The 15,377-nt window shown below is 47.6% G+C and overlaps 1 protein-coding gene across 2 annotated transcripts in view; it reads left to right on the forward strand.

The window, feature by feature from the left end:
• Positions 1 to 15,377, forward strand: part of IRF5 (interferon regulatory factor 5) — a 37,106-nt gene continuing 21,729 nt past the window's right edge. The window contains exon 1 of one of the 2 annotated variants that reach the window (XM_084808925.1): positions 1 to 99. The gene's annotated coding sequence lies outside the window, so the exon portion shown is untranslated. Of the gene's footprint in view, positions 100 to 432; positions 663 to 15,377 lie in introns of those variants that run through there. The other variant, XM_084808924.1, reaches the window with a different exon arrangement.

Genomic DNA, 15,377 nt, shown 5'->3' on the forward strand with positions numbered 1-15,377 from the left:
GAGGGAGAGGTGTGGTCTGCTACAGGCGAGGGCCCGGAGCGGCTGCATTAGGGCCGGGCCGGGCCGGGCCGGGCCGGGGAAGAGAGGCTCGCTGGGCAGGTGGGCTAGGTGGCTTGCTAGGGCAGGGTCCGGGGAGCTGTTTCGCTGGTGGGCTGGCTGCGGGCGCCGGGCGGCGCGCGCAGCACAGGTGAGCGCCGCGTGGGCCGGGCCCGGCCAGGGGAGAGGGGCAGGTGCGGGGCCAGGCGAGCGCGAGGAGCGCGCCGACGGGGGCGCTGCCCCCGACGGGCGGCTCCGGGCGGGCCGGGCTGGCGGCGGCCCGGAAGGGAGGCCCCCGCCGCCGCGCCGCGCCGCGCCGCGCCGCGCCGCCCTGCCCGCCTCCCTCCCTCCCGTCGGGGCGGGCCGGCCGGCTCCTCCCCGCGGAAGCTCCTCTGGGACTCGCCGCGGGGACCGAGGAGAGCCGCGGCGCGCAGCCCCGCCGGAGAGGGCAGCCGCCACGCCGCCGTCCTGCCTGGGGCCCCCGCCTCGGCCCCGGGAGCGAGCCCGCCGCCGCGCGCCCAGCGCCGCCGCCGGCTCCTGCGGCGGCGAGGAGTCCGGCTTCCCGCACCGACGACGCCGGGCGGCCCCGCCGGCGGGCGCCCCGTCCTCGCTCCGAGGAGAACCAGGTGGGCGCCTCGCCTCCCGGGGAGTCGGGCCGGGGAGAACCGTGGCGCCCCCGGTCCGCCCCCCAGAGCTCCCCCTCGGCCCTTCCCCGAACGTCACGATTGGTAGAACTTTGGCTTTCCGCGGATTTCACGTCCGGCTTTTCTGGGGATGGACGGTGGGAGCGCCTCGCCCGTGAGCGTGACAGGTCGAGGGGTTCCCAGCATGACGGTCCCTGTAGACGGCCTTCCCGCCAGGAGCAAGGCCGCTTACCGTAATATACCCGCACAGCTCGAGGCTAAAATTAGTAAATCGTGTATATACACACGCACACGCACACGCACATGTCAAAAAAGTGCTTTTTGCGGATGAGATCAGGTTGGGGAAAGCAGGACGTGAGCCCCGCTCTTGTGCCTTTCAGATGTGTTGGACTACGACACCCATTATCCCCAGCCAGCAGATGGTACCTGGAGTTGTCAGCCAACCCAGGGGTGGGCAGAAAGTAGCTCTCCAGATGTTTTGGAGTCCTGACCATTGGCCAAGCTGGCAAGGGCTTCTGGGAGCTGACGTCCAAAATACCTGGAGAGCTACCTTCTGCCCACCCCTGGCCTAACACATCCGGGGGCACCAGGCTGGGGGAGGCTGGCACCCCATGGCCTTCTTAGGGAAGGGGGATCCCCTCTGTGCGAGTGACTGACCAGACGGCTTGCCGCGTTGCATGCCTTTTCCATGCTTACCTTCCGTATAGTTTGAAGGACCATTTTATTTCTGAAGAGATAGGGGCTGTGAACACTGAGGTAGCCCAGGTTGCTTCCAGAGTTTCTCCTGTGTGCCCCTGCGGTGAATTGTCGAGCCCCTGAAGTTTCCCGCCAGGGCAGCTGTGCAGCACTCCACCCCGTCGCAATGTATTTTCACAGAGGACAGGTCAGAAAGACAACCTAGTTCCAAAGGCAGGGGCCTGGGAGACAGAGAGGACACCAGGCAGAGAGGAGGAAAGGGGTCTTGCCCCCTGCCAGGACAGGTGTCTTCTTAATGCTCCCTGAACTTCATTTGCCTGCCCAGATCCTGCTGTGAGTGAAAGGCCCTGGGTAGCTTGCTGGCACAGTCTCGCTTTCTTCTGGCTCTGTCAACAATGCAGAAAAGTCTTGCTTTGGAATGGAAAGCCCTTGTGATATAAAAGCAAAAATATTTCTACCAATATTACACCCATTGAGGTGCCTAGCAAAAACCTTTTTATATACCCAGGCATTTTAAGTATGATATATATATTTTTAAAGTCTGCCTCTGTAATGTTGGTTGATTATTTTATTTAGTTTGCATTTTAAGTGCTGTAAACTGCCCTGAAATCTGTTTCGATGTAGGGAGGTGTATAAATATTTCAAATAAATTACATAATGCAAGAGCCAAAGTAAACCCCTCTCGGTATTTTTTTTTTTTTAAGGACCTTGTGTTTTTGGTCTGTGGGCATGGATTGCATTCTCTGTTTCAGTCTTGGGACCACATAGGTAGTAGCTGTTGTTTTAATGAATATTACCTTGTGTATATGTGGTCCTTTTAAGATGCAAAGTGCTTTGGAGCTCTTCTGGTGTTTGCTCTACAAAACAGCCACCCTAGGGGGTAGACCATTATGATTCTTTCTGTTTTACAGTTGGGAAACTGAGGCTAAGAAGGAGAGAGGAGGATGTCACCAAGCCATGGCAAAACGATTCTGGATTGGAACCCATGGCCCCAGTGCTAAATCCAACTGGTTGGGACACATCATTAGCTTATATCTGACATCTCAAACCCCACTTCCTTCCTTCCCAAAAATTGTGTTTCATTTTTTGTGTGTAAATAATTATGGAGTTCTTGATCCAATCTATCTTGTGTTTAATCTGGAGGCTAAGACACAAGCAAGGTAGCCTTATCGCTTAAATGCTGGAAAGACAAACTCTGGAAAAAGATGGAATCAGTTGTGGTTTCAGTCTATTCTTTCACCAGTTGTGATAAGAGAGGCTACATCAACTGGCTAATATCAGTTGGTGGTGGTTGTGAGGAATACGCTTTCTTAGTGCCTTTTGAATAACATTGAACAACATCCGTTTGATTAACATGCTCATGCAGTCGTATGTTCTGTATGTTTGGGTCTTCCTGTAGCACTTGGTTAAACTGTGGAATTCACTGCCACAAGATCTCGCGATGTTCACAGGCTTAAAAGTCTTTAAAACAGGATTGGGCAGATTAATGGAGGATAAGGCTATTGGCAACTATCAGTGATCGAGCCTCCATGTTCAAGGGTAGTGTACCTCTCTAAATATCAGTTGTCAGGGGACAAATCGTGGAGGTGGTGGTGGTGTCTTCCCAAAGACATCTGGGTACCCACTGTCAGAGACAAGATGCTAGACTTGATGTACCATTGGCCTGATCCAGCAGGGCTCTCTTTAGGTTCTTACGTCATGAAGGACTTAACGCTGCATGGACGCTTTTGCTCAAACTGCATCTCAGAAATTGCTTAGATTTTGCAGATATGGAGAGGAAGCAGAAGTGAGCATGGTTGTTTTCTGATGCAGAGGCCAGCAGTGAGACGTAGAAGGGAGGGGCAGGCTGGAATAGCAGAAGAGAAACTCTTTCGGAGCCCACGGTGAAATGACAGGAAGAGGTGCGCAGGGCAGAAGGAAAGCCTTTCAGACTGAGTCGTGGGATATGAGGGAGATCCTTGTTTGCTAACCAGTCGCTGAACTGTATTTGTGTACATGTACTGGAGAACACCAGAGTTCCCAGAAGTTGACCGTATGTTCCCCAATTATTAGAAAAATAACCCTACCCCCCCCCCCACAACCTTCCCCTGCATGAAACAGGCACAGAGTTGCGTTGAAGGCTTGCACTGATGCTCTCCTGGTTCACACAGGGCCTCGTCGGTTCCATGTTGAGAGTGAACTGAGTGAGCATCCTACAATATGTCCAACGGCGGGTGTTCAGAGGTCTGCAATAGACATTACTGCAGAAAGGGTTCCCTCAAAGTAGAATATCTACATACTGCTACAGTAAGGTAAACTGGAAATTGTATCCTAAGGAAAGCAGGATTCTGTGGCTAGCATTAATTATGCAAACAAAGCAAATTTTAATGTATCTATATGTTTTTGCCTGATTTATTCAGCTTTTCCTAGTCATGGGGAAGGGCAACGCATGACACCATAACCACATCTTCTTTGCTTTGAGGTTTGTCCAGGAATCGCATCTTCACATGCATGAGGGCTAAAAACTTGCTTCACACTGAGATGCTGATTTCTATGCTCAGTACTAGATTCTATGCTTATATGGTGTTTTAATGGAACCACAGAATAACCCACAAACGTAATAATAAGAGTTTAGCTTGGCAGTAGATGGCATAGTAATTTTGTTTTGTTTTCGTTAATTTGGCAGCTGTCCAGCATAAACTCCCAGGGTAGCATACAATTGAAAGAGTTCAACAATACCGTCAAAGAAACATCAATAAGAGTCAGTTAAAAAGGGGGGCATTTGAACAGTCTTATGAGTCAGATTTTACAGAGTACTGTGCCAGACAAGATCACAGAATCGTAGACTTGGAAGATATCTTGGAGGTCATCTACTCCAACCCTCTCCTAAGTGCAGGAATCTGCAACTACTGCATTCCTGACAGACGGCCATCCAACTTTTGCTTACATTGCTCCCACGAAGGACAGCCCACTGCTTCTCGGGGCAGTCTGTTCCTCTGCTGAACAGCTCTTACCATTAGGACGTTTCTTCTAGTTCTTCGCCGAAATCTGCTTCCCTGCTATTTCCATCCCATGGTTCTAGTCCTGCCCTCTGGAGCAACAGAGAACAAGTCTGCTCTATCTTCTGCATGGCAGCCTTTCAGATATTTGAAGCCCGCTATCATGTCTCCCTCTTAATGTTCTGCGCACTAAGGCCAAGCACACAAGACGTGGACAGGGCTGAGGCCAAGGTCTCCAGCATCAGTGCAACACTGCAGCTGTGATGTTGTGCCAGTGAAGGAACCCAGCTCAGAGCAGCTGTACCCTGAAAGGCCTTTCACAATTCAGGTCTGAGCAGTGAGGGGGATTGGTCAGGGCAATAGTAATGGTAAGCCAGGTTTGTAGATGGCCGCAGGTAACTGGAAGAGCAACCAGGAAGGACAGCATCCAGGAGGCACGGAAACTTTTCTGAACTTGGTTCTTTATTTCTTTTGAGCCCAAAATGACTCATGCTGTGTACAGACCCTTGTCTCTCATGCACATGTGTGTATAAATTAATGCAATTGAACACTAAGGTACTGTGGAATGCAAGGGCTTCCATTTCGTGCACAGCAGCTGCTGAGGGTATGTTTTGAACTGATGTGAACATATTGTAGAACCATTGGTGTGTGTTTTTTCTAGTATCCTGCAGTAGCCTGTCCTGAACTGTTTTAAAAGCAAAGACCATGTCTATTCATTTGGTCTGGCAAATCTGTATCAGAGATGTATAACTGTCAGACGGTGTGCTATTACAGCTGAAAATGTGTCTCAGCGGCTGCGGTATGTATGTGAAATGAAAGGCTATGTGCCACATGGCGGTGCTTCGGAGTTCATGCTCCTGCATGAACTATGCATGAGCTAGATTAATCCTAACACAGTTTTAACAAGGCAGCCCCGAAAGGCAAAACTGGGGGTGGGGGGAACAGGGACACTGATCTACCAGGAACAGGTAACAAACAACAAACGAACAAAAAGAAACTGTCCCTATTAGCAGGATTGCAGGACCTCTTTCAGCCTGAGGGCCAAATTCCATTTTGGAGAAGCTTTCGGGGGTGGGGGGGACCCCAGGAGGGCCAAATTGGGGTCTGGACCTGGGGATCAGCACCCCTGCTATTAAGGGATAGTTGGAACATATGCAAAAGTACAGATTTCTGTTTTGCACAGCCCTGAAGTAGAGTTGATCTGGGAGTCCTTTTCTGTCTTCTGGGCCTGCTGCCGTGATCAGCCGTGGTTTTCAGCCGACCCCTCTGATTTCCACTGGTGTCATCCTGTGACACAAGCTCCTGACACAGCTGGAAGCCAGGAGAGGCTGACTCATGGTGCCGAGGCCTGAGCGGGTTGTCAGGAGAGGCCTTGAGCTGGTTTAGCTGCTTTCTCTTGCTTCTGAAATGGCATCACGCAATTTTGGAGCTTGCAGGTTGGCTTGGAAAAGGTCTTTCAGCCCAGTCTCCTGTCCTGAGGTGGTAGAGATTGCCAGCAGAGTATTTCTAAATATCCTTGGTAGATGCTTATCTGAAACCCTTTTTTATGGTGTTTAGAATGAAACTTGGGGGGGAGAGTGAAAAAAAGGAGGTAAACTTACCATGGAGTTAATTGCACTGATTTGGGGATTGTTTGTTAAAGCTAAACTGGAGGATCAATAAAAGTGTTGTCTGGGCTTTGCACAGAGCTGTTTGTAACAAAGAACGAGGGAACCATTAAATAAGGAAAATAGGTGAAATAATGGCCACTTTGATTGGGCTAGTTTTGGTGGTTGTAGCAATATGCCTCCTACCGACTTTGGACCCTTTCCCCCTTGAGACTAATGAGACAACCACTACCTGCTGAATCAAAGTGGGTGAAGACAGATATAATCTGCAAATGGAGCATGCAAGTGCATTTCTCCGCCATAGGCTGAGCCCAGCTTTTCCTTGGTTTCACAAGCTAAACGGCAGGCATACCAGCAAACTGAAGCTGTTATTCCTATCCTTTGCCCTGTACTTCTGGGGGCTTGCCCACGTTTTGAAAGGTTAATTTTATTTTAAAGATCACTTTTTTAAAAAGTGCAAAATTGCCCTGAGAATTGGTGTGGGGAGTTTTCTGGATGACGTTGCACTCGCCAGCCAATCGACACTGAGCACAGCTAGGTTCTCCTTCAAAATTGCAGAATTCTCTCTCCGCTCCAGGGGTGTGATCCTGAAGAAGAAATTGTAAATTTGGATTGAACAGAATGAGTGTGCTTGTCAGAATGGCCCCACGGCCCTACAAATATTACATCTGTCTTCATCTGTTCGTGTTGCCTGGAGGTCTGTCTTGGTTTTTATCAGCATTTCTTGAAAATTGTAATTGCCCTGATCCCTAGGTTAGGAGTGGGCAGGGAGTAGGTAAAAATTAGCTTCTTGAAGGAAAGGATAAAATATAATGGGAAGAGAACTGGACTGGGGTTTGGGTTCAAGTCCACCTCTGCATTTGGGCCACGGTGAAGCCTTGGCCTCGTCACTGTCTCACTGCCTTGGTTCCCCATCTGTAAAATGGGAACGATTTCAACCTCCCTTGCAAAATGGTAAATAATGTAAAGCACTTTGTAAGTGTTGAGGAAACGATAACTATGATTGCTAAGGAGCACTGGCTGAGAGTGATGGGATTTGCAGTTCAACACATCTGGAGAGCCCCAGGTAAGGGATGCCTGGTATAGAAGGTGCAGCAAGCTGGATTTCGGGCATATGGAAATGTGCGACCTAACTTTCAGAAGAGCTGGACAATGGAACTATCTGCCCAGGTGTGACAGGGGTCCCATCTACACCAGGCTTTTACTCCGTGGCGGGTGCAAGTCAAGGTCCCTCGTGATAGATGACATGGTCGCAACTTCGCAGCCATCCATGGTTTTCGCCCGGGAAATGTGGCAATTTACTGCGATTAGGGGGGTTTGCTGTGGGTTTCCCCAGGGTTGTGGGCCGTCTGTTTCTTCCCCGAACTGACTTCGTATTTTACAGTGGGTGTTTTGTAGGCATGCGTAATGCCTGCGTCACTCTGTAACGCCCCTTTACTCCCCCATCCCTTTGCAGCTGCGCAGTTACAGGGGCACAGAGGGGTGTTTTCATCTTTTTAATCACACTTTCACACGGTTTTGTAGCTTCGTATCTTTGCAGCGGTTGTGGCCTCAGTACCCAAGAGCTGGACGGGGGTGGTGTCTTGAGCAAGGACCAACATCGCTCCGGCCACCATTTTGGAGCAATGGCTAGGCACGTAGTGCTCACGCTTGTAGGTGCGAACCATCGTAAGAGTCTCGGGCTGGGGAACTGACAAAAGAGCACAAAACACTCACTTTTTACTTTAAAAGGGACAGAAAGACACAGCACAGCCCTCAAATACAAAACAGCCGCTGAAATGTCACATCCCCATGCTCACGGGACTGCACAGTAAAATGGCCAAAAAAAAAGGGCACAGTGAGACTGTAAGGGACGAGCGCAGTACATCGCGAGTGTATCGCAGGGCATGCTGACTCGAAGCCAAATTGCTGTGCAGTTGCAACGGGGTGGGGGGTCAAAGCGGTGCCATATAGATGCGGCCAGGGCCTCTCACCAAAAGTTTCCAAGAGGAAACCGGATCAACAAGAGTAGCTTTCTGCAATAACTGAAGTTATTATTGGTAGTGCGAATCTCAACTTTTGTTTTTTGTTTTTAAAGGCAAGGTTCTAGTCCTCATGGCTGTGGAAGTAGGATTGAAAGTGTGTGGGCAATGTCTACGTTCTCCTTTGTTTCATCTCACTTTCTGCATCATGCAAGAAATAAAATGTTTCCATCAGAGAGGGGAAACTGTTGATTAATTGAAAATATTAATATTAAGCGCTGACAAATGCATGAGGTCTAAAACAAACAGACAGCTGCAGTCCATACAGCAATTAAGTCAGGGTATTTTGGTACTTAAAAAAAAAGTCTAACACTTGCTAAACTGGTTAGGGGGATCAGGGCCTGAGGGTTGTTGTAAAGTTAAACCTTGGAGTCTGTTGAATAATGTCAGAAAGACTGTAATTTATGGAGTTTTGCATTGAGACAAACACCAAGAATGCAAGGAGATAATTTCAAGAGGACATTGGAACAAATGGTCTAATTTGATGGTGTTGCAATTGTAAAGCAATATGGTTCAGTTTAGTCTTGGGAGGAAAATGCGCCTGTTTATGCAGCTAAAATGACTTTGGCCTTTTGTGCTGTAGTATCACAATGCTGGCTCATGTTCAGTTTGTCTTCTCTCATAGCCTAAACCTTCTACACTGCCTCACCTTCTGAGACACAATCTAAGAGTAGATTTTTGCTTTAACAAGTTTTCATAGGTTCTTAGTGTTTTCATTGACTGTAGTCCCTAAAGGGAAAAAAAAAAAAGAAGCTATTGTCACAGTTGGAGATTAGGAAGGGGGAGGAGTGGATTTGGGGGATAGAACCAAAGAAAGGGTGAAATGGATTTGGGCATAAGGACAAAGGATTTTTTTCTGGGGTACACTTAAAAAAGGCCCAGTCTGCAACGAGGTCTAGTTTAATTATACAACACTTTTCTCCAAAGACCCATGGGAGTTGTTTAGTATATGCTGAGAATTCTCAACCAGAAATTCTCCAACCCCTGCCTTGCAGAACAACAGTTCTCACAGTTCCCTACGAACAGGGCATGACTATTAAATGAGATTCTTTGTAAGGTAGATCTGTCCTAAAAGCAGATGGATTTTGCGCTACATTCAGAGTCTCTCCGTCTATAATGCTTGTTCTGTTCTGCCCTTCCTTCAAAAGGAACACAGAGTGGTTTACAATATTAATAAAGCAAGTACCAAATAAACAATAATAAAACCATACTATCTCACTAAAACCATTAATATACAACAATAAAAATCTAACCTAAAGACACCCAAGCCAGGAGCCAAATATGTGTGTAAATAAAAAAGTCTATAAGGGCGCAATCCTGTGCATGTTCAGAGAGAGAAAAGTCTGTTGCATTGCTGGCTGGGGAATGCTGAGAGTTGTAGGACTTTTTTCTAAACATGCGTAGGGTTGCGCCTTAACGTACATTTAAAAATAGTCACAGTGGGGGCTAATTGCTTGTCTCCTGGGAAGATTTTTAAAAAGATAGTTGTGGGGAGGGAATTCCCCCCCCCCCATTCACATTGGTGAGTGGCCAGGGGCGGGGTGCACAGACAACGCAAGTGGCGAGGAAAGCGTTGACAAAGCAGTGTGAGATTCGAGAAGCATGCCCCACCAAGAAGGATGTTGTGAGATAGCAAAGAATCCTGCCAGTGTGTACCACGTTTGGAGTGTTAGAACTGTGAGGATCCAAAGCGTTAAGGACGCACCCGCTGCTGTCAAAACCCCGCTTCCGAATTCTAGACGTGTGAATGTGGGCTGTGATCACTCAGTGCTAGGGTCTCCAACATGGCAAATCCCACTCCTGGTTCCCAGCAGGCTCCCTGCTCCTCCGGATTCTTAGTTTATTTCTTAAGATTTTATAAATTATGTTTAATTGGGAGGCTGGCCACTTGCAAAGTGGAGTGCTGCCCTCCAGAGCCATCTTTATTTATGTTCAAAGTAGCATTTTTGTGTTTTGGAGCTCAGATCCCGCCTCTGCCTTATACTTCACTTCTTGGCCAGGTTACTTTTCTTTTAGTCTCACCAGTTTGCCTCCTGGGAAATGAGTGTTTTATGACCAGCCACACCCACCATGGTAGCTGTTTTATGAGTGGGCAAGCCCCTGATGGCAGCCATTTTGTGAGAGTGCCCACAAGACCCACAGTTCCAAATGTGCCCACCGACTCAACAAGGTTGGGGGATCCCTGACCCCCTGGCTCCTAGGGAAAGGGCACTCTATAAATCAGTCTGGTGGGACGACAGAGGGTGCATGTGCAAAGTCTGGCCGTGCTCAGTTGCTCAAGGTGGAGCCCAATTAACATGGGGGTCAGGCTAATTGCAAAGGCTCCCCAGCTGAGCAGAAAATACCCTGGCCCCCTTGGTTCTGTCCCCCCACCCTGAGATCTTGATCTAGACTTCCCTACCCTGGTGCCTCCAGATGTATTGGAATACAGTGATGGGAGTTGTAGTCCAGCACATCTGGAGGGCACCAAGTTGGGGAAGGCTGAGATACAGCTTTGGTCTGATCCAGCAGAGAGCTCTTTTATGTCCTTTTCTCTCGTATGGCCTGACTACACTTTACAAGCAAATGACTGTAGCCGAACCCAGGTGGCCATTTTACCCTTCAGGAAAAGCTGCGGTTTGGAGCAACCAAGATCGGCTGGAGCCGCTCTATAGGACTGTGTGGTTTTAAAGGTTGTGACCAGGGCCTTGAATTTGGCTCAGAAACAAACTGGCAGCCGTTGGAGTGCTTTCAGGTTTGGTGTAACGTCCTCTGTGCAGCCAGCGCTGGGCAACAGCCGTGCGGCTCCTCTCCAGGCTAGCCGAGTTTTCCGAGCGGTCTTCAAGGGCAGCCCCATGTGGTGACGCGCCTCATGTGGGCTACAGTGGGCGATGTTGATTTATCCCTGTGTGTCATATGAGGTCCCCCGTTTTGCAGGAGATTTTGTTTCATTTCTTCACGAGTTGGCCTCTTTCCTCATTTCAAAAGCTCCCCCTCACACAATGAGTCATATTTCCAGGGGAACAGTAATCAAAGCAGACACACACTTGTTGCACTTTCAGTTCCTGCAGGCTCCGTGGGAGAAGATCACACAGGTCACACCGGCGGTGCCTCAGCCCCAGCTTTTCAGTCCTCCTGCCAGTGGCTCTTCCCATTCCCCTCTAGCCATCGCAACAGCAAAGCCATTGCCGGGGGGGGGGGGTATTTGAACTAACCAGCCAAGTCTTTGACAGCAGGAGGATGCTAATGGGTTAAAATGCATTTAAACAGCAAAGTTGTTTGTTTGTTTGCTTGCTACATTTATAGCCAGTCTTTTGCTCCAAGGAGCCCAAGGGTGGCATATACGATTCTCCTCACAACAACTCTGTGAGGTAGGTTAGGCTGAAAATCAGTGACTGGTCCAAAGGCACTCAGTGGGGATCGTGGCAGAGTGGGGACTAGAACCCGGGTCTCCTGAGTCCCTGTCTCTCACTTTAACTACTACACCACACTGGCTGTACAGTTCTTGTAGAGGGATGTCTGCATGTCTGCTTCTGAGCTTGCCTAGCTGCTGATGTTGTGGTTCTCCTAGGAAAGTAATAATGATGGGAATGTGTACCGTAATTAAATCTGAAGAAAAGATGTTCAGATAAGGCAGAGGAAAGGTTGCTTTAGGACTTTTAAAAGCATTGATCTCCTGGGAGAGATGAAAGCATACTTTAAAAAAAAAAATCTTTCCATATAACAAATATGTAGCTTTGGTCTTTTAATTTTTCAAAATAAGGTTCTGAGAATGGGACACAAGCACAAAATGTCCTAAGGAGTTTGAGATTAGAAAACGCTGTTCCAGATGAGTTCAGGACAGGCAGTCTGAGGAGACTGGTGAGGACAGATGTGAGTGGAAGGAGAGCTAGCAAGGAAGAAGTGACACGAGTCTGGATTGGGTTGACCACTGCTGAGCATGGACAAGAATTGAGAGGCACTGCATATGTGGGACTAAACACTCTTTTCCCCTGAGGTAACTTGGCTGTCAGTATTATTGTGCCAAGTGCTAAGGAGGGTGTTCCCACGCTTCTAGTGTAGCTGTGTGGCAGAAGACGTGGTAAAATGGCCACTTGTCTGGGCTCCAGCTCATCTATGTATTCAAGTACAAGGTCTAGAAAGCAAATCATATGAATGTTGAAGGTACAGTTTAGTGTTATTAAAACAGAGAGGGAAGCAATTCCCCCTTTATTAATTCATTATATGTTTAATCTGCCCAATAACAGTCATTCTCTGGCCATTAGAAACCTGGGCCTGCCATTATGTCATTTATAAAATAGCCCCCAGACAACTAGCTTCCAAGAGAACAGCTTTTTGGATTGGATAGGCTTCTGTCAGGGATACTGAGAGATTGCTTCCAGAAGTCTCCATGGGATACTGAGGCATAAATACAGTTGCCCGAACTGAAATCATCCAGCAAGGCCAGAGCTAGTGTAGATTTTGTTAAATCCATTCTGTCTCTGTTTTGCAGATTGTCAGACACCTTTCGTTCTGTCACGTGCTGATTGATGGAATCGGATTTGTGTGCTTTTTAGGAATGTATGAAAATTTCATTCCTGTTTGCAAATGCGCATTTGCGCTAATGTGCAGTAGCGCAACCTCACACAAGTGCTAATGCGCACCAGCACAAACCCCTCCCAAAGCTAAAAAAAAGGGTCAGCAAGCCTGCACGGTTCAGAAAAAGCTGCTCCACTGTGGAATCCTCAGGTCAGAAATCCAAACTCATTTGACTCCGTTGCCGATTTCTCTGACATTCCTAGCTAGAGCTTGAGCTGGGATTTGAACTCACGTCTTCCTCTCAAGAGAAGAATATGTCCTGCTTTCCAAAATGTGGCCATGGGATGTAAACAGATGGATAAGCCTCTCTCATGGGGATTGTGTAACTGCAGCCTTTGGGGAGTGGCAAACGCCCAGTGCTTCCTCCTTTCCCAACAGGAGCAGGTGGGTGTGAAGCCAAAGGCCTCTCGCTGCTGGTGACTGTTATTAAACAGGAGTCACCGAGTTGTCAGACTGGCCTTTGCTGGGACCTGCGTGCCCCTGCGGTGGTGCAGAAATGTTGACACAGCGCTTTGTACAAAAGCATTGTTAGGAATTCTCCTTAATGAGAGGAGGTCTTTAGCCCCTCAGCTGTTCTCTCTTCGGGCTGCCCAGAACCCTCTTTATGGGCCGCTTGCCTATGGTCTGCCCTGGACAGGCAAATGGGCTGTTCCAGGCCATCCCTGCTCCCGAGTCTCTGCCCAAGAGACAATTGGTGGATCAGGAATTGTAGTCCGAGCCTTGGACTTGGAGAAGGCTTGTCTGATCCACCAATCGTTAGCCACTTATTTATCGATGGCCTTGTAGGCCCCTTCCAACCCTACTATTCTATGATTCTATTGAAATAATGAATTTTGTATTATGTTAATTGAATTCTTAGTTTTTCTTACAGTATTTTTGCCGTTAGGTCATCTGTTATTGTTAAAATTGTATTTGTTTCGGTAAGTTACTGCCAGCCGCTTTGGGCGTCTTTTTTCCTACCTTGTTCGACTTGTGTCATGTTCGTTATACTTGTTTGAAGCAGAATGCTTGTCCAAAAGGCCAAGCAGTGCAGGAGAGAACAAAAGGCATGTTGCATTCAAGAAAAAACAAGAATTCAAGATACATTCACTGGATGTATCTAATTAAATGAGCCTCTGGCACACACAACCTTGTGCCACACTATATTTCTGCCTTCCCCAACCTGGCACTCTCCAGATGTGTTGGACTGCAACTCCTCTAATTCCCAGCCAGCGTGGCTCTTTTGCTGCAAGTAGAAGACGTATGAATACAGTAGAGACAAGTGGAATTTGCAACACGGTGTTGCAGTATATTGCTTCCTAGCAGGGGTGCTCCTGTGCAGGCTTCCAGCCACTCTCTCCATGCAGAGCATTCCACTCCCCCCTACCCATTTCCCTTCCCACTGATGCTCAGCATTCTATGGCTACTGAATGTGCTCAGTCTTCATTGAGCTGGTTTTGGGGGGCAGGTTTTTTCCTAAAGTTTTTTGTTTTGATTTGTTACTCCCACAAACCTCCCCAGAGCTGATACCTCCTCCTCCTTTCTCAGAGGCTCCATTTCGGCTCCATTTCGGTTGGCACTCACCACCTGAATTCGCTGTTAGAGGGAATGATGAAGATTATCTGCTCCTTTTGAATTTATACCCTGTTGTTGAGTATCTCTTTTCTGCATCAGGAAGCAGGAGACAACTGTTCCTTGAGAGAATGTTTCCTCACTGGGACATACACACAGCAAGTTCCAAATAGCATTAAATAGCTGTGGGGAGCAGGCAGATCCACCACTGTTTCTGAGGAGGAGGAGGAGGAAGCAAGGCAGGCCCTCTGTGGAAAAATCCCAGTTCCATGTGATTAGTGGTAGTATCAGTAGCCGATGTGACTAAATTTCAAGGTTAAGCATTCTTTACTGCTGATCCCTTGGGGCAACTGCTGTGCCTCAGGAGCACCTATTTCCTGGTTGCCTAACCAGTATTTTCACTAGAGCAAAACTTCACCTTTCTCCCTGTGGTGATGCATTTTTCCTTAGCAGCCCTGTCGGGAATGTGTCTTTGAATCTCCCTGGTTTATTCCAGAAGCGCGGCCACACATATCTATGTATTTATTCCTTTCCAGCATTTACGCCCCATCTTTCTATAAAAAATGTTCAAAGTGGCAAAGAACAGTATTACAAAAAAACATACCAAATTTAAAGCAGTGTTACCCAAAATACAAAGTTAAAAATTAATCTAACCAGCTGCTTAAAAACTGTGGCAATCGAATCTCATCCAAAAAGTTTTGAGACATGGTAGATTGATCTAAGTCAAGGCGATTTAAATCAGTGATCTAATCAGCAAGACAAATGGCCAGTTTAAACCACTGCTTTAAGTCATATTTCCCATTGAGTTTTTCATATATTTCCTAAACAATGGTGCAAATGTGACCACTGAACCATGTTGATTTTATGAGTAAATAGTGTTATTTACGCTGTTTCATTCTTATAACCACTAGGCCTTGCATCTCTTTGTCACAGGTATATATTTTGCACACTTTCCTTTCTTTTAGCTATAGAGGGAATGTCTTTAAAATATTCCTGTATAGGGTCTGTCTTATGATCAGCAGCCAGGACAATGTGTGAGGTAAAGTATGAGAATATAAGAAGCTGCGCACAGGACAGTTTTATCTTCTTTCCAGTGTTGCTCCTTTCTGCTTCGCGTGCCTTGGCCCAGTCTCGCCTTGACAAAAAACAAACAAAAATGAAATGCCCATGATTGATAAGTTACTAGGCAGATGAGAGCAGTTTATTTTCATAATGTGAAAATGAAATATCCATGTTTAGGAGGTAGAGTATAGATATCCATATTGAGAAATGATCAAATTGATTAAC

The sequence above is a fragment of the Heloderma suspectum genome, chromosome 7 (assembly GCF_057233095.1).
Source record: "Heloderma suspectum isolate Gila_16-S chromosome 7, 16-S_ref, whole genome shotgun sequence".
In the NCBI taxonomy this organism is placed as follows: Eukaryota; Metazoa; Chordata; class Lepidosauria; order Squamata; family Helodermatidae; genus Heloderma; species Heloderma suspectum.